Source organism: Triticum urartu, chromosome 2A (assembly GCF_056163025.1).
Source record: "Triticum urartu cultivar PI428250 chromosome 2A, HENAU_Tu73, whole genome shotgun sequence".
NCBI lineage: Eukaryota > Viridiplantae > Streptophyta > Magnoliopsida > Poales > Poaceae > Triticum > Triticum urartu.
This window is the reverse complement of record NC_141874.1, coordinates 419,794,829-419,814,821: the sequence shown is the minus strand read 5'-3', so window position 1 is coordinate 419,814,821 and position 19,993 is coordinate 419,794,829.

Here is a 19,993-nt window from a genome sequence, read left to right as displayed (position 1 = left end):
TTTAATCCGCGATTTTTCTGATCGCGATTCCTGATCCAATTTTCGTTTTAGTATAACTTTTCGCTCCTTTATCGGAATCAGGCGATTCAAGCGCCTAGAGTTTCGTCTCGAAACCCTCTATCCGTTTAACCAACTTAAACAAGATTTTGCTACTGTAAAAATTGCTCTAGATCCAGATTTGTAGAACGAAGTTGTTTTCTTTCGCCGTTTGACTTTCGTTGTTTCGTTCGATTTGATTCTTTTTGCAAACCGGAGTTCTTAAGTTGAACCTTCTGGTTAGATCTCTTATTTGAGTTTTACCCGTGTATTACATGAGTACTTATTGTATGCTTGTTTGTTTGTCTGCGATAGAATACCTGGAGTGCGCCGCTTGTTACTTCGAATCTCTAGGTTTCGCGGATCATCAGCAAGGCAAGTAACACTTTGATCATACCTTTTCTACTCCCCAGTTTTATTGCATTAGATCAAATCCTCACACATTGCATGATTAGGATCTAAATAAATTGTGGGATGGGAAGTAGTTGAGGTAGTACCTATTACCTGTTTATTTTCAAACCTTTGGGAGTTACTTCCGCGTTTTGCTTATTATGCCATGCTATGCTAGAAGACGTGGATTGGGTGAGTGATATCCATGACAGATGTGAGTTTTTTTAATTAATGGTTTATCTAAGGTGGCAACTTAAACACACATCTAGGTGGATTGAGGCACCTGGGTATTCCAGGACTTGCCTGTTTTCTTTTGGACCGCCACCCAGGCTCAAAGGGATCATGAGACTATTCATACTAGAAACTTCTGTGTGCAGCCACAAGCTATTATGGGCTCTAGCATGGTTGACTAAGTCGTGCGAACTCTTACAGTGGTAGACTAGCAGATGTAGGGGATATAGGTGGTACGGTCTACCCGATCGTAAGGTGCTAGCGCTTCTGAAAGACTATGTCTCGGTCATCCGTCTTCTCAAACACCTTGTAGTGCGAGAAACCAAACGGAGGCGATTGAGTCTTGTGGGGAAAAGTGCGCAAACCTCTGCAAAGTGTAATAAACTAATCATAGTTAGCCATGTCCCCGGTTATGGACATCTTGAGTATCTAGTACCTGGATTATGATGTGAATCTCAACATGTTACTCTAAATTAATTTTGTTGGGTTTTGTTTAATGATGATGCTTAATTGGGATTGAGGATGCTGTCAACCATTCTCAATGTTTAACAACTACCATGATAGTTAAATAAAATTTATTCCTTTGTAGTAGGGAAAAATTGGTTTTATGCAAACTGTAACCATAGAGCTTTCCACCAGCCAACTATGCATATAGTATAGCTGTTTCATTCCTTACCCTCTATGTGTTACATTGCCAGCATATTCCATGTGCTGACCTGTTTTCGGGCTGCAATGTTAATGTTGCAGACTTTTCAGACGATGATTAAGGAGTTTTTAGGTCGTGGTTCTATACTCAGTGATGCCGTTGGAGTTGATGGACACACTTATCTTCCAAGCCTTCTGCTGTTATCGTTATTAGATGGCCTTAAGCCATATTTATTGTAATAAGTTCTCGTTTGAGACACTCGATGTGATAAGTGTGTGATTGCTACTCTGTTATAAATCCTCCGTGTACTGTGTGGTGTCAGCATTACTGATCCAGGGATGACACCGGAGCACAGAGATCAGACTGTTTGAGGTCTGGTCGCTACACCGCTGCTGATGTCAAGAAGTTCGTTCAACTGGACTCCACTGCCAAGAACATCATCTGTGGTCATCTGACCAAAGGACAGTATGGCCGCATGAGTGCTTTGGAAACATCTAAGCTAGTCTGGGACTGGCTCTCCAAGGTCAACGAAGGTGTCTCAACCCAGAGAGATCAGAGAATCAGTGTCCTTCGCAACCTCTTCAACCGCTTCAAGAGAAATGACAATGAGAATGTCCAGCTCACGTTTGATCGACTCACTGACATCACAAATGAGATTCAAGCCCTCGGCGCCACTGAGATCACCAAGCATGAAATCGTCAAGACACTCCTGAGATCACTTGACAACTCGTTTGACACCCTAGCCCTCATGATTCAAGAACGTCCTGACTTCAAGACACTCGATCCGTCTGACATACTTGAGAGGCTCAACACACACGAGTTTCAGCTTTCTGAGAAAAGAGATATCTACGGTCCCAACTATGGGTGAACTCGTGCCTTGAAGGCAAAAGCTGTCTCCTCATCTGAAGAAGAATCTGACAGCAGTTCTGATGATCCTGAAGATATTGGAAAGGAGCTTGCTATGCTTGTGAAGAAGTTCCAAAAATTCACCAAGAAGAAAGGCTTCAGAAAGTACTCACGATCAAGCTCAAGGAATGATGAAGCTTCTTCTCATAACTATAAGAAGAAAACATGCCACAAGTGCAAGAAACCTGGCCACTACATCTCTGAGTGTCCGCAGTGGGACAATGAGAACAAAAAGAAAAAGAAGAGCAAGGAGTATGATTCTGATGACAAGAAAAAGAAGAAATACTCAAAGTCTTCTTCCAAGTCCTCCTCAAAGTCTTCATCACACAAGAAGAGCTCATCTGGAAAGGCACGTGCGTTTGTTGGCAAGGAAATGGATTCAGAGGAGGAGTCCGCTTCTGAGGAGGTGGAGGCGGAGTCTGAGGAGGAGTCCGATTCTGGCGTTGCGAGTCTGGCTACAGCATACGTTGCCAAGTCCATCTTCAACACTGAAGACAATGACTCCGTCACCGACACCGATGCAAATGACAAGGACTACTCCACTCCTACCTACTGCTTCATGGCACGCGGTGCCAAGGTAAACACACGCACTACTCACTATCAAACATCTAGTTAAGATGACTCTGATTGTGGTTCCAAACCCAGCTACAAAACACTTGCTAAAATTGCAACTGAACTACAGAGAGCTATGGAACATATTCAAAAACTGTTAGACAAAAGCAATGATCTGTTAGACGCTGAAATGACTCGATCTTAGTCCTTAATTCAAGACATAAAAAATCTTCACGTTAAGTATGAGGATCTTGAAAGTCGTCATGAAACGCTCTCAACAACTCATGAAAAGCATTCCTATGGTTATCTTCAAAGGAAGCAAGATCTTGAGAAATTGAGAGCGGCTCATGAAGATCTTCAAAAGGAAAATGAGTCACTTCACGCCGAACAGATCAGTTCAGCTCAGGAAGGATTTGAACCACCATGTCTTAAATGCATCGAGCGTGATAACACTACTTCTGTTGCTGGGTGTTCTACTGCTGCTACTATTGCAATATCTTCAACTGTTGATGTGGTAACTAACCCCTCTGCCGAGGATACCATTGCTATTGCTGATGAGAATGCTAGGTTGAAGACATTGCTTGAAACTAGGAAGTACATAAGTCTCAAAGGGCAACAGACACTATGTGATGTCCTCAAAAGGCAGATCCTGAACGGAAACCCTAGGAAAGAGGGTGTTGGGTTCGAAAGGAAAATGAATGTTGATGGCTCTTACTGGAAACCTGAGCAGTACCCCAAAACCACATGGGTTGCTGCAAAAGGACCTTCAGTGGATCCATCCACCCTATCTGGCTTCACTTGTGCTAATCCCATTGTTATTGATGAATCCTTTGATGCAAACTATAAACTGTTTAAGAATCAGAAGGATGAAGTGTTTGCCAGGTATATTGGTACTAACTGCAGGAATGGACCGCCTATGAAGAAGGTCTGGGTGCCGAAAAGGTGTTTGGAGAATCTTCCTGTGAATGTAATCATGACACCACAGGTGAAGAAGACAAACCCCAGACCACAGGCTTCATACGGTCCAAAGGCTTCATATAGATAGAGGACTCACCTGAGTCACACTATCGTAAATGTTTTGCAGGGAAGCCATACTCAGGCCTATGAATATGAGCGCGTTTCATCAAACCGCCATGTTCATAAGACCAAGAACTATTCTGCTTATTCTTATGAGTACTATTGTCCACCTGCAAGACTTTTTGCTAGGGCTCCAAAGCCAAAGTTCTCAGATGCTGCACTTAGACTCATTGCTTCGAAGCCACCCTTGAAGATGTGGGTGGCTAAGAAAGCTTAACTCTCTTTTGCAGGGAAAGGTCTCCAGCCGAAAACCAAAATCGTCTGAAGCTATTGCTGGGGACCATAAACATCTTGTAGGGCGCAAGATCAAATGCCCAAATGGTCTTACAATGTATTTTGTTCCTGAGTCTCTTGCGACTTGCCCTATCAGTCCTAACCTCGATCTAAGCTTTCATAATCCACTGGCTCGTCAAATGTTTATGCTTCACAATTCTCTTTGTGAAGCCTATCCTCCTAACTGCACTGTAGGGTACGACATCAGCTACTTTAGAATGGATTATTGATAGTGGGTGTACTAATCACATGACTGGCAAGAGAAGTCTTCTCATGGACTCAACCTTACGTCCATCTGACAAAAGTCACATCACATTTGCTGACACTGGTAAAAGCAAGGTATTGGGTCTAGGTAGAGTTGCAATCTCAAAGGATCAACACATGGATAACGTCATGCTTGTTGAATCCCTTGGTTTCAACTTAATGTCTGTCTCAATGCTTTGCGATTTAAACATGATTGTGATGTTTGGAAAATATCGTTGCCTTGTTCTAATGGAATCTGACAAGTCTCTAGTGTTTGAAGGGTATCGGAAAGATGATTTGTACGTGGTAGATTTCTCAGCAGGACCACAACTTGCCGTATGTCTTCTAGCAAAAGCTTCTGAATGCTGGCTCTGGCATCGGAGGCTAGGGCATGCTGGCATGAGGAACCTCCACACCCTTGCAAGGAAAAAGCATGTCATAGGCATCGAGGGCATCAAGTTCAAGAAGGATCACTTATGCGGTGCCTGTGAAGAAGGAAAGATGACGAGGGCCAAGCATCCCTCGAAGACAATCATGACAACGACTCAACCCTTCGAACTGCTCCACATGGACCTTTTTGGTCCCACTCATTACTCAACTCTTACTACTACTGCTTGTCTCTATGGCTTTGTCATTGTTGATGATTATTCAAGATATACTTGGGTGCATATAATCCTCTACAAGACTGAAGTACAGGATGTCTTCAGACGCTTCGCCAATCGAGCCATGAACAATTATGGCGTCAAGATCAAGCACATCAGAAGTGACAATGGCACTGAATTCAAGAACACTGGTCTAGACACTTATCTTGATACTTGGGAATTACACATGAATTCTCAGCTCCGTACACACCGCAGCAGAATGGCATCGTCAAACGCAAGAACAGAACACTTATTGAGATGGCTCGGACGATGCTTGATGAATACAAGACTCCAAGAAAATTCTGGCCTGAAGCCATTGATACTGCATGCCATATCATCAACCGTGTTTATCTTCACAAGCTTCTGAACAAGACATCCTATGAGCTCCTTACTGGCAAGAAGCCTAATGTCAGTTACTTCAGAGTATTTGGTGCCAGGTGCTGGATCAAGGATCCACATCACACTTTAAAATTTGCACCAAAAGCACATGAAGGTTTTATGCTTGGATATGAAAAGGATTCGCACTCCTAGAGAGTCTTCAACCTTTTTCACTATAAAGTGGTTGAAACAGTGGATGTGCGGTTCGATGAGACTAACGGCTCACAAAGAGAGCACCTGCCAAATGTACTAGATGAAGTTCCATCCAGTGAATCAATCAAACTTATGGGAACTGGAGAAATCATACCTTCTAAAGCTCAGCCTGAAGAGGAACTTATCATCTCCGCACCTGATCAACCTGAAGACAATGATCAAACTGAAGACAATGCTCAGCCTGAAGACAATCGTTCTAACGATGACAATGATTAGCAAGAGCAAAATCTTCGTCCTGTACATCCTCGTGTCGCAAATGAAGTATAGACTGAGAGAATAATTGATAGCATCAATGCAACAGGTCCACTCACTCATTCAAGGGCAACACAACTAGCAAATTTTTGTGGACACTTCGCATTTGTCTCAATATCTGAACCCAAGAAAGTTGAAGAAGCCTTCATGGAACTTGAATGGATTCAAGCTATGCAAGAAGAGCTTCAACAGTTTGAGCTGAATAATGTATGGGAACTGGTTAAGCGTCCTGATCCTCGCAAGCACAATATAATAAGCACCAAATGGATATATCGCAACAAGCAAGATGAGCATGGTCAAGTTGTCAGAAACAAAGTTCGTCTCGTTGCTCAAGGGTACACTCAAGTTGAAGGGATTGACTTCAATGAAACATTTTCTCCTGTGGCTAGACTTGAAGCCATACGCATACTGCTGGCCTATGCAAATCATCATAACATTCTTCTGTATCAAATGGATGTGAAGAGCGCTTTTCTCAATGGCAAGATTGAAGAAGAAGTGTATGTTGCACAACCGCCTAGCTTTGAAGATCCAAAACATCCTGACATAGTGTACAAGCTCAACAAGGCACTGTATGGCCTCAAACAAGCCCCTCGGGCTTGGTATGACTCTCAAAGACTTCCTGAAGAGCAAAGGCTTCAAACCTGGTTCCCTCAACCCCACTCTCTTCACGAAGACATATGATGGTGAACTGTTTGTGTGCCAAATATATGTGGATGACATTATCTTCGGCTGCACCAATCAGAAATACAGTGAAGAGTTTGGATATATGATGCAAGAGCAATATCAGATGTCCATGATGGGTGAGCTGAAGTTCTTCCTTGGTCTTCAAATACGTCAGCAACGCAACGGCATCTTCATATCTCAAGAGAAGTACCTCAAAGATTGCCTGAAGAATTTGGGATGCAAGACTGCAAAGGCTTCACGATGCTAATGCTAGCCAAACATCATCTGGTCCCGACGACAATGGTAAAGAGTTCAATCAAAAGGTATACCACTCCATGATTGGTTCTTTACTTTATCTATGTGCATCTAGGCCAGATATTATGCTTAGTGTTTGCATGTGTGCTCGATTCCAAGCGGCACCAAAGGAATAGCATCACTTAGCTGTGAAGCGAATTCTTCGATATTTGGCTCACACCCCAACATTAGGATTGTGGTATCCAAAGGGCTCAGTGTTTGATCTGGTTGGATTCTCGGATGTTGATTATGCTGGTAACAAGGTGGATCGCAAGTCTACATCAGGCACATGTCATTTTCTGGGATGATCACTTGTATGTTGGTCTTCAAAGAAGCAGAACTGTGTATCTCCCTCCACTGCTGAATCTGAATACATTGCTGCTGGATCTTGCTGTGCTCAGCTTCTATGGATGAAGCAAACACTCAAAGACTATGGCATTCATCTGAAGCAAGTGCCACTCTACTGCGACAATGAAAGCGCCATCAAGATTGCCAACAACCCAGTTCAGCACTCGAAGACAAAGCACATTGAAATTCGTCATCACTTTCTCAGAGATCATGTTGTGAAGGAAGATATTGATATCATACACGTCAACACTGAAGAGAAATTGGCAGATATCTTCACCAAGCCCTTGGATGAGAAGAGGTTTTGCAAGTTACGGTGTGAGCTAAATATCTTGGAATCCTCAAATGTCCTGTGATCTGGCACACATCCTAACACTTATGCATATTGATGACTTAGATGTGCAACACACGAAGTAAAGTATATCTTCAATCAATGAAGACTTACATTCTAAGTGTGAATACATTAATGTGGAATTTGACTTCGGAGTGCCACGATAATTGTGCGCTGTGTCTGGGTCTAATACTTCCTATACGGTGGGTAACGCCACCACCAAATTTTTCTGTTTGAAGTGATTCACTCATGGTGTTACATTTGATATGTCTTCGCATTTGGTTTGTCTTCATTTCAACTTGTCTTCATGATTATCTTCACTATGTTGATGTGATTGTCTTTGTCATATATATATATATATATACTAGTTTTCTTTCCTCTACAACATTCACTTATAGCTACGTCTTCCTTGTTGAATCTGTTGAACTAAGTGAATGTGATCGGACTCTAATCTCTCTATGCTTTGTATCTCGAACTCTATCTGTCCAAATCATATGCATTCTATTGAAACTGTCGAATGTCTTCTCTGCGTCCTAGTCAGCAGAAGATACAGAGACAAACATTAAGTCCGTTTTCAATGCTAATTCCTTCACCTGAAACCCGGAGAAGTGGGAACGACCACACGACAATCCAGGCGTGAGTGGGAACGTGGGACAACTCCAAGTATGTTGCATGTTTGCCACGTGTTCCTCAGATGTGAACCGCCAGGGGCACCTGCGTAATTGCGCTGTGCCGCACACTTGCTTATAAATACATGTCCCCTGCTGTCAAGAAAACCTTCTTCCACCTCTCCACCTCGTCAAAACCCTAGCGCCACCGCTAGCTCTCAACGACGCCGGCAACAAAGCGCTTAGTTGCGGCGACTTCTCCGACGCCGTCCTCACGCCGGCCGCGGACATCGTCCTCTCCGTTGCCGCAGTAGGTGTCCTCCGTCGCCAAGTTAGGGCACGGTGGATTGAACTGCTCGGTCTCCTACTCTTCCCATCTAGCAGTTCTTCGCGTGGTAAATACAACACTATTTTACCGTCTTTTTGATCCTCAAAGATTCATCCTGTTTTCCAGAATAGGTTTCCGCCTACACAATGTTAGATCTATCCTGTCTGCATCTCATACTGCCTAGTATATTCACTTAAGCTTCATATCTAGTTAGATTCCTCACTTGTACTTATTCGTGGATTCGTACAAATCTGGAACCAACTCTCAACATATAAGTGAATGTCTTCGCACGATGAGGTCAATGTCTTCTAAAATGATTTATCTTCAAAATCTTCTGAGAATGCATATGACCTCTTCCCCTTCCCTCGCACCTTAATGCTGTCACAGGTACATGTCCGTGGTAGAATCCCTTGGTTCTCATAGTCTGCATTCATTTGCAGAATTCTTACAACATCACATTAACTCTCCCGAAGCCAGTTCCTGTTTGTCAAGCAAGAGAAAGCCTTTGAAGCCTTTGAACATGTTGAAGACATTCAGTTTGAAGTTCATGGCTGTAGAGAAATCAGTAAGGAAGGGTGGCAGACAGCATCATGGGGGAACGTCAAGAGATTTGCCTGATGACCTCTCACAGCTTTACAAGACAGATCCAGAAGAGGATTACAATCAGTGCAAGACCCGAATCCAATGGATTCGAAGATATTGGGCAGAACAATGGTTCAAGTACAGGTTTGTGACCCAGTAATATGCTGAGAAAAATGCCATCAAGCGACCATGGGGAGACATCCTATACAGAAATCTCCAACCCAGGTCCAGAGATGAAGCCATTGAACAAGGCTTCTATCCCTACATGGTCCGTGGACCATAGCCTGCGGATGCACACCCATCGTCATTGCTATGGTGTCGTGACGACAATCTGTTCAAGCGCAACTTCCAGTTTGCCAAGAACTCGGCTAATCAAAACAAGAAGACATTGGGACTAGACTTCAACCCTGGTCCTTCTGCTCCCCGTGCCGATGGCACCCGCGAAGCTGAACCCAATCTTGTTGGGCTGTTCTACAACCTGAAAGGTCTCATCACACATATCATGGTTCAAGGGACAGCCGTGGATCAGCCTGCAGATGACGCTGAATTTGATGAAGCACCTGCATCGCCGAAGCCAAAGAAACTGAAGAAGCCTAAAGCTTCAAAGCCTGCTCCTGCACCAAAGGTCTTACATGCGAAGCCACTGGCTACTTTACCTCCTGAAGACAGTGTGCATTCTGAAGGCTCTTGGTCGTCCTGGCATTGACCCCAGAATGGCTGCAAAGAAGAAGAAGCCCTCAACTGACCAATCTGCACCTTCAAGGCAGGAAGAACCTCGCATAGTCTTCCCAAGCAGCATGATTGGCTCGAAGCCAAAGGTCAGGTCAACCGCTTCAGAACTGAAGAAGACGAGGACTGCCGAGGCTGTAGCCAGAAAAAGGAAGAATCCTGAAGCTTCTGATGCCGCTCCCTCTAAGAAGAAGCGCAAAACCAAGAAGGATCGGGCTGCTCCCACAAAGCCCTTAGTTGTTGAACCTATCTCAATGGTTCGCCCTGCATCTGAACACCACGAGCGCCAACTGATTGTTCATGAGCCTGCTTCCACAGAGGCTCCTGATGCTGAAGACATTCCAGCAGTTGACCCCACCACTGCTGAAGACATTGGTCACCATGACAATGTTGAAGATGATGAAGTCCTTCCTCAGATCGAGCACCAACTGGTATCATCGCCTGTGCTTACGCACAACGAACTCATCAGCATTGGTCGTCCTCTGATGCCAACTGCTCAGGATGCATCGTGGGCTGATCACCCACAGAGACAAGACACTCCAAGCTCTCCCCAAGCAACCCCATCAGTGCAAGAAGAGGATGACTTTGAGGCCCAGCCAACTCCATCTCCACAGGCGTCGCCAGCGCTACGTAGGCTTCGCAAAGGACCAAGGTCTCAAGTCCCTCTTCCGAGCGTTCCAGAAGGAGATGTGCACCACCAATCTGTTGCACGTCAAGTGTTTCCAGATGCCACTCCTACTGTGACTGTCTCTGAGTCTGAAGCCAAAGGTGCTGAAGACAATCCGGCTGCATCAGCCGATGACAAACAAGAAGAAGATCGTGTCCCTACACCCCCAAACTCTGAAGAAGTTGTTCCTGAAGTGAACGTGTCTATGCCCGACCCTTCAGCTCATCAAGTGGAGGTTGAGAATCTTGAGGCTGCCACCACCAACACAAATGAAGCCAATGGCGTAGTCATGGCTGAAGCAAATGTGGAGCCTGCACCAACCAATGTGCCAGAGACCAATGAAGCCAATGATGCAACTGCAACAGATGTGCAGCCTGACGCCTCAATTTATGCCACTGCTCCTATTCCACCACCAAGGGCACACACTATCGAGCAAGCATTCAACTATGGCCAACTTGTCACTATCAAATGGCCTTTTCTAACTCCTCCGCCTGCTGCTGGTCCTCAGTTTGACTATCACGTTGAGCACAGGCCCCAGGTTCAGAAGCCAATACCAAGGTTGCCCAGGTTTCCAGGCACTGCATCTGCACCCGGATCGTTCAATATCAATGGCTTCAAGGCACACAACACCTTCTTTGATAGCGCCAAGAACCCCTACACCAAGGCAAGAATATCTTCTGATCGGTTCTGGAGTTATCAGCAGCGCAGTTATTACTCATGCATTCTATACAATCAAGGTCGCACTTTCCCACATATGCGTCTTGACACTGAAGCCATAACTGGACTGCCCTGTTTGGAAGAAACTTTGGATTGCTTCAGAGAGTCAGGCTTGCTGCAGTTCGTCACTGATACGGAGCACTGGAATGAAGAATTGCTGCTCCAATTCTATGCCACTCTTCATATCCATGGCTACAACAGGGATCCGAAGACTTGGGTCCTTGAGTGGATGACAGGCAATGTTCATCATGAAGCCAAAGCCTTTGATATCATTGAGCTTACTAGCCTGCCCACTCCAGGAGATCTGTATGAACCTGGTTGTCAGCTTCACAGTGCTGCTATGAAAAGCATCTTCCACAAGCCTGAGCCCAATATGAGTCAGATGCTTAGCATGATGAAGCCCTTGCCTCCAGATGCTGAATATCCTAAGGAGTTCTATGTTGAAGACCTTGAGTATCTGCCACGTACCATCTATCACATCATAATGCGAACTCTCTAGCCCATCAAAGGACATTCTCCACATGCCAAGCTAGAAGGCGCAATGAAGACATTGGTCTTTCATATTCTTCATGGCAAAAGCTTCAATGCACAAGACTTCTTTATTCGCCAGCTTGCTGCATCAGGATCTGACATTTTTGGCTTGAAGTTTTACGCTCCATGGATAATGCGGCTGATCAAACTACACTCAGCTGTCACCTATCAGCCCTCTGCTCGCAATCATTGGATCTTTCTGCCTGACGTCAATATGTCAGTTGAAGCCATCTATCCAGAGCCTGCCAAGGAGCCTCTTAGTCTTCAGAATGCTGAGAATCAAAGCTTCTCTCAAAACATTGAAGGAGTTCAAGCAGTCTCTCGTGTTTATCCTCTGGCTGGCACTACACGTGCACCTCACCGTGCCCTCACTGAAGCCACTAACAGCACCATTTCCCAACGGCCCAAGAAGCGATCACGTGTTCTCAATGACCGAGAGCTTCTGGTTGCCCTTCATCAGAAATAGGATAGGCATCATGACTGGCTGAAGCGCCAAATGCAAAGTCTCTTGGTGGACGTAAACAGGATTCGCAATCTTGCCACCAAGAATGCCTTTGTTGCCCATGAAACCTGTCAGCGTACATGGAAAGGGTTGACGCTTATGTGCTTTGAGGATGATCTTCAAGAGGATGGCTTCTCTGAACGCTTCAAGTTTGACTCAACACCTCCAAGAAGGACTGTGCTGCGACGAACTCCGTCTCTTGAAGACTCTGAGTTCTCTTCCTCTGCGGCAACTATGAATGCCAGAGTGATCTATGAGGAAGACGATTCTACTTCACCGCCCCCTACTTCTACACGCATCGACACTGCCCTGAGTTCGTCTGCACCGCCTAACAACACTGACGACCTTGCTGCTTCACCTACTCCTCATGGGAACGAGTAGATGCTCTATGTCTTCAAACCTTTTTGGTCCTTACTAAGAAAAGGGGGAGAAGCATATGAGTTTGATAGTCTTCAAGCGGGTCCATATGGGCGGTTGCTTTATATTTTGCCTAGTGTCTACAACTCTCGTTTTGATACATTTGGTTCTTTGAGTTGTAACACTTAAACTCGATGGTCGTCTGCTACTCATTTTCTATTCTGTGATGCGATGATAAATTCCACATGTGCGACGATAAATTCCGCACTTAGATCATTTTGCAGACGTCCATTTTTCATTATGCGTGTCATTATCTTCACATACTTTTCATGCGTGATGAATTGCCATCATAAATTGAAGAGGATCTCCACAAGTACAACCCGCCATGTGCATTTGCATTCCAAAAGCAAATTACTTATATGCACATCTTCAGGGGGATCCCTTGCAACTTATGAAGACAATCCCCTATTGACGACAAACCTAGTTGAGGGACTAATGTGTTTGTGAGAAATGCAGGATAACACAGGTAGAACTCCCTCATTGATTCGGTTGTCCTACCAGAGATGACCACTAAAAATGTAAGAAGACATTGAAGACAAAGGTGGTATGTGAAGACATTCACATTGAAGACTATGACAAGAGAAGACATCGCATGAAGACTATGGAGCACGAAGACTTAGTTCTTTCGTCATTCTTTTTCTTCTTTGTTGAGTCATAGGAACCACCGAACTGTTAAGTGGGGTCCAAGAGAACCAGTCAGAATGACTGAAGTGATGCTTAACCAAAATCCTGTGTCTTCGAGTGAAGACTATGAGAGCAAATCTTGTCCAGAGTTGGATAAGTCAGCTTTGCTTGTAGCCCAAGTAAAGTTGCCGTGTGTGTTTGAAATTTGACCGTTGGAACACGTGTCAGTTCCTTAGTGACCCAGGGTCATTTCGAACAAATCAGGTCGGGTTGCGTAGTGGCTATAAATAGCCCACCCCCTACAACCATAAACGGTTGGCTGCTCAGAGTTAGAGTACGGCTTTTGTCATTTGAGAGCAACCCACCTCGAAGCCTTTGAGAGAGAATTCCTTGCGAGGATAAAGCCCTAAACATCGAGAGCCAAAGAGTGTTAGGCATCACTTAAGTCTTCCTGTCTATGTGATCTGAAGACTTATTACACTTGAGGACAGTGAATCCTCCAGCCGGTTAGGCGTCGCGTTCTGAGCATCCAAGAGTCATTGTGGATCGACGGTGAACGAAGTCTATGAAGGTTTGGAAGTCTACCTTGAAGACTTACCAGAGTGATTGGGCGAGGTCTGTGTGACCTTAGCTCAAGGGGAACACGGTGAGGACTGGGTGTCCTGAGCTGCGTGTTCAGGACTGGGTGTCCGGGACTGTGTGTCCTCAGGTTTAAATACCTAGCCGCCCTAACCAGACGTACAACTGTCACAGCAGTTGGAACTGGTCCAACAAATCATTGTCTTCAGCGATTCATTGGTTTCATCCTTCCCTTCCCTTTACTTACTGTTGGTCCTTGTGAAGTCATTGTATGATTGCATTATCTTTTGTCTTCACTGAGTGACTGCTTGTTCTGATTGGCTTCACAATATCTTCCTACCTGATCCTTACTGCCTAGCTGCTATTAGTCATTGTGCTTTCACTTCATTGAATACTTGACTATGGTTTGCCTAGTGTAGTCTACCTTCCGCTGCATGGTAATAGGTTTATTTCTATCATTTGTCTTCCAAACTTCCATGTTTTGAAGACTTTCATAAAAATCGCCTATTCACCCCCCTCTGGTCGATCACTACCACTTTTACTAGGGTGCGCCCCTGAGTCTTGTGGCCACCTCGGGACTCTTTTGACTTCATCTCCTACGTGTGTCTTCTGGTCCAAGAAAAATCATTGCGAAAGTTTTATTCCGGTTGGACTCCGTTTGATTTTCCTTTTGTGTAAAACTCAAAAACAAGGAAAAAACATAAACTAGCACTGGGCTCTAGGTTCATAAGTTAGTCCCAAGAATAATATAGAATATCATATTAATGCATATAAAACATCAAAAAAAGATAATATAATAGCATGGAGCAATAAAAAATTATAGATACGTTGGAGACGTATCAAAGGCACCCGTGGATACGGCTAGCCATAGATTGTGAAAGAATGGTGGAGGGGGAGTAAACTTTATTTTCTGTTTGGAAATTGCCTATAATGTGTCTAGCATGGGAGATATTGGAAACTTTCGGTCGGGACGTTGACAAGAAAATCATGCCTCTCAAACATAATTTATTTATATTAAACTTTGAGCTCGGGCACCTCTACAAATCTCTACTTCCCTCTGTAAAGGGCCTATCTATTTTACTTTTGTTCATTTTTTATTTTGAGTCTCCATCTTCTCTTATAAGCACCAACTGGAGAGCACTATTATCATACTTGTGCATTTGGTATAGTTAATGTTGAGTATGTTTCATGAATGGATCAATGATTGAGCATAATGGGCTAGGGATAACTTTCTTTTGTGTTGATATTTTGAAAGACATGGTTGTTTGTTTGTATGCTTGAGTATTTATATATTTATGTCAAACTATAGACTATTGCTTTGAATCACTCGAATCCAAATATTTATGCCACAAAAGAAAGATTGCATGATGAATATGATAGCTTGCATTCCAAATCAAAAATTCTATTTTTATCATTTACCTACTCGAGGACAAGCATGAATTAAGCTTGGGGATGCTTGATATGTCTCCAACGTATCTATAATTTTTGATTGTTCCATGCTATTATAGTATCAATCTTGGATGTTCTAGATGTAGTTACAAGCAATTATATATCATTTTTCGGGACTAACCTATTAACTTAGTGCCAAGTGCCAGTTGATGTTTTTTTGCCTGTTTTTGGTTTTTCAGAATATCAGTACCAAACGAAATCCAACTGCCACGAACTTTTTGGAGATTTTTTCTGGATAAAAGAGATCCTGGAAGCTTCGGGAGAGGGACAGAAGATGAAGGAGTAGCCCATAAGGCACCAGGGTGCGCCCAGGGGGAAGGCGCGCCCTGGTGGTTTTTTGGACCCATGTTCACACTTTTGACCTAATTCCGCCTCTATAAATTCTCTAAAATCGGGAAACCAACATAGAGTCATCCGAAATACTTTTTCCGCCGCCGCAAGTTCCTGTTATCGACGGATCCCATCTGGGGCCTTTTATGGCACTTTGTCGGAGGGGGAATCAACCACGGAGGAGTTCTACATCAACCTTGTTGCCCCTCTGAAGTTGTGTGAGTAGTTTACCACAGACCTACGGGTCCATAGCTAGTAGCTCACTAGTACACCTCGGTGCTATACAAATGGTTTTTAACCTCTTTCCACGACGGCGTTCGGAACCGTCACCTAGTGAGTGTGGGCAATAGGGGGGTCCTTCCCACACGACCCAGAAACCGTTGGGGATATGCCCTCCTGGCACACACGCTCGGCAAAATGAGGTCGTGTGCGACCGACGAGCGAGCAAATACAGTTATACATACAGTAGTGCTAAAAAATACAATTATACAGGAGAAATAGTTTCCGGTCGTAACTACATCCCACACCGTCAGTCCCCGCTAAATGTTTCCATTCGTATGTACATCCCACATAGTCACTCCAAGGAAAACGTTTGCGGAAGGTGGCGTAATGCAAACAGTTTTCAAGAGAATGTCGTGTGTGATTGTTCATTGATCCAACACGGTTTATTCCTAGAAACTGTGTGCGTTGCATGAGGTCATCACCCACGGTGTTTTCTCAATAACCGTTTGCAATAGGAAAACCCAATTAGCAAGCTAATTGGCCAATTTAGTAGGCTAATAGCCCTATTATTAATAATCCATTTACTAATTGAATTGACATTCATATTAAGCACATAATATATCCCATTTCCATATTAAGGAAGCAAGATTTCATAATTGAAATACATCAGAGTACAACATGATATATCTTCAACACTCAGCTACCCCATTACACAACTACACCAGCAGCAAGTTTCACATGCAACATCTAGAACCTTTCAAAATTAGCATCATAGAAGGTACATAGAGAGATGCATCTCATCTGGAAAACTGCTGAAGCGGAAGGCGAATATTGAGCCTTCATTCATGTTGAAGGTCTTTGCAACTTTAGGCCAGTGCCTGTGGATGATTGACCATCCATCCTTCGACCTCTTCAGGAACACTTCAATATTGAACCATGGGTGTTGTATGAAAACTTTCCTCGCCTCCTGACCACAGAGGTGGTTTGAGAGGTAATCATTAGTGAACCCTGAAAACACGAATGCGCATAAATATCTTTATATTGGAAATGGGGCAAAGGAATAAAAAAAGGCAAGGTATAATAGTTAGTACCATCTTGTAAACCTTAGTGCTTCGCCTTGTTTTCCTGCAACACATATAAGGTAGTTAGTCATCAGGTTAAGTAAGGGTTCGCATGCTATCAGTAAAATATGTTGATGATAATTAAGCACATTGCAGATTCATTAGACTAATTCAAGCCACATGGAAACCCCACTTATCCAAACCAAGCATGATTAGGAACTAGGAAATATAGCACTTGTATATGTTTCTCATGTATTAAGTGTGGCCAAATTCGATTTATTCCTCACATGGTATACAATAACAGAATGCAGCCACAACAATTGAACATTGCATTGCAGAATTCAACCAAGAAGTTAACTAAACACCACAACAAATGAACCAAATGTTAACTGAGCACCAGACTGCACAATATAACATACTCCTAATAGAATATCAGACAGTTAACCAAAGCAAGCATGCTTAACAACTTGGAAATATAGTAATTGTATTTGTTTCTCATGTATTTAGTACAACCAAATTCGATTTATTTCTCACATGGTATACAATAACAGAATGCAGCCAGAACAATTGAACATCGCATTGCAGAATTGAACCAAGCAGTTAACTAAACACCACAACAAATGAACCAAACATTAACTGAGCACCACATCGCACAATATAACATACTCGTAATAGAAGATCAGATAGTTAACCAAACCAAGCATGCTTAACAACTTGGAAATATTGCACCCTGAAGAATTGAACATCACATTTGCATAATTAAACCAAGCAGTTAACTGAACACCACATTGCACGACATATAGAATATATACACTATAGCAGAAGATTGCATGGTAAAAGTAGATAGCACATTCACTAGAATTTGTTAAGGAAAGGCAGTAGCTAGCAAACTGAACATGGGTCTTTATAGTGAGCTAATAAGACAAGCTACTCCTCATTGTCGGTGATATCGATAACGATTGGCTCCTTGGACATGGAAGAGGGCGAGGCCTCCGCATCGTGGGTGCCCTTGTTGTAGTGATGAGTTGCTTGAGCCGCTTCGGGCACCAACCTGCTGGCTCTTGAGATGAGGTAAGCACGTGCACGCTGAGAAAACACCTCATAGTCTTCATCGAAGGCACCGACGATGGCCTCGAGAAAACGCCACGAACTGTCATTTAAAGCACCAAACCGCGTTGCAACGTCGGTGCGCGAGGCATCGACGGCGAGGTGCTCCTCCAAGATCTGGGGCTCGACATGAATGGTAGCCATCGTGACCTCATCCACGCGTGCGGCCGCGATTTGCTTCTCCGCTGCCAAATGCTCCTTGAGATCCTGGCTATACTGCATGCACCATGGCTTAGGCCGACAGTTATTTGGTGGAGGGGTCGATGATTTGGGTGGAAGGTGTCGCGCTCGCCGGTGGTCGGGGCATGTGGGATGTGGAAGGAGGAGGAGGATGGGGTTCGGGTGTGGATTACCTGCCTGGATAGGCGAGGCCGGGCAGAGTGAAGGAGGGTCACCGGCAAGGAGGCGGCACTACAAGTAAGGAGTGAAGGTTGCAACTTGGAAAGCAAGGTGGAAACAGGGCAAATGTGGCTTTTGGTAAGGGGGAGGGGCAGGGAGGTAGATATTTTCGTGGAAGTCGGAAATCTAGAATCGCTTCAGCGAAAAAACTGGCACGCAAAGTGTCATCAGACACGGTCCCTTATTCAGAGCAGACTGTGGACTGTAGCTGTCACATCTTCTCGCGTAAGCCGTATGCGTACTATACTCCGACGGTGCTCCAAGATATTTTGTGCTGCATCTCACACGGTTGGTTATAATAAACTGTGCGGGATCTACTTGATTTTTCGTCTTGATTTGAATTACATAATGGGGTCACAGCGGCCATGGATGGTGTTTGAATTGCTAGAACTTTTACCTGCAGTGAACATGCAACTATATGTGTGTCCTAAAAGAATTGGAATTATTTAGGGTTCGTTTGGACATTTTTATGCATTAAGTGAGTTTTCAATGCATTTATGTGCATAATACAAATTTAAACTACATGCACATGCTCCAGTGCATATAAATTGGTTGAAAAATCAAATCTTTTTCCTTGGGTGCATGCTTAGGTCCCTTGCAAGAAATAGGAATGAATGTCAAACACCCTGCCGCCGTCACTCGGTCGCAAACATTGAGATACCTTGTTTTTAAATTCTAGTAAATCCAAAACTCGTCTGAAATTCATGAAACTTGGCATGCTATCATGGAGCAGCATCAACATGCCGTGGTAAATTTTTTGTCCATTTGGGGAAGGTTTGGGTATATGCTTCTCACAAACCAGGGCTTCTCACAACAAGCATGATGATTTCGGTAGGGAACGTCCCACCTTTGGGGACAAAACGATATACATTCCCGCTTATTGCTTTCAAATTGTTCTCGTGTCAACATAGAACAAAAGGAGTGTTGTGTCAATTTTTGGGATTTTTCGGGGTTCGTTTGGACATTTTGTGCATTAATTAACTTTTCAATGCATTTATGTGTATAATTCAAATTTGAACTACATGCACATGCTCCAATGCATAAAAATCAAATATGTGTCCTTGGGTGCATGCTTAGGTCCCATGCAAGAAATGGGAATGAATGTCAAACACCCTTCCACGGTCACTCGGCCGCAAACATTGAGATACATAGTTTTTAAATTCTAGTAAATCCAAAGCTCGTCCGAGATTCATGAAACTTGGCATGCTATCATGGAGTGGCATCAACATGCCATGGTAAATTTTTTTTGTCCCATTTGGGGCAGGTTTGGGGATATGGTTCTCACAAACCAGAGCTTCTCACAACAAGCCGGATGCTTTCGATAGGGTACGTCCCACCTTTGGGGACGAAACGATATCCATTGCCTCTTATTGGTTTCAAATTTTTTCTCGTGTCAACATAGAACAACATGAGTGTTGTGTCAATTTTTGGGATTTTTCGGGGTTCGTTTGGACATTTTATGCATTAATTGAGTTTTCAATGCATTTATGTGCATAATTCAAATTTGAACTACATGCACATGCTCTAATGCATATAAATTGGTTCAAAAATCAAATTTGTGTCCTTGGGTGCATGCTTAGGTCCCATGCAAGAAATGGGAATGAATGTCAAACACCCTGCCACGGTCACTCGGCCACAAACATTGAGATACCTGGTTTTTAAATTCTAGT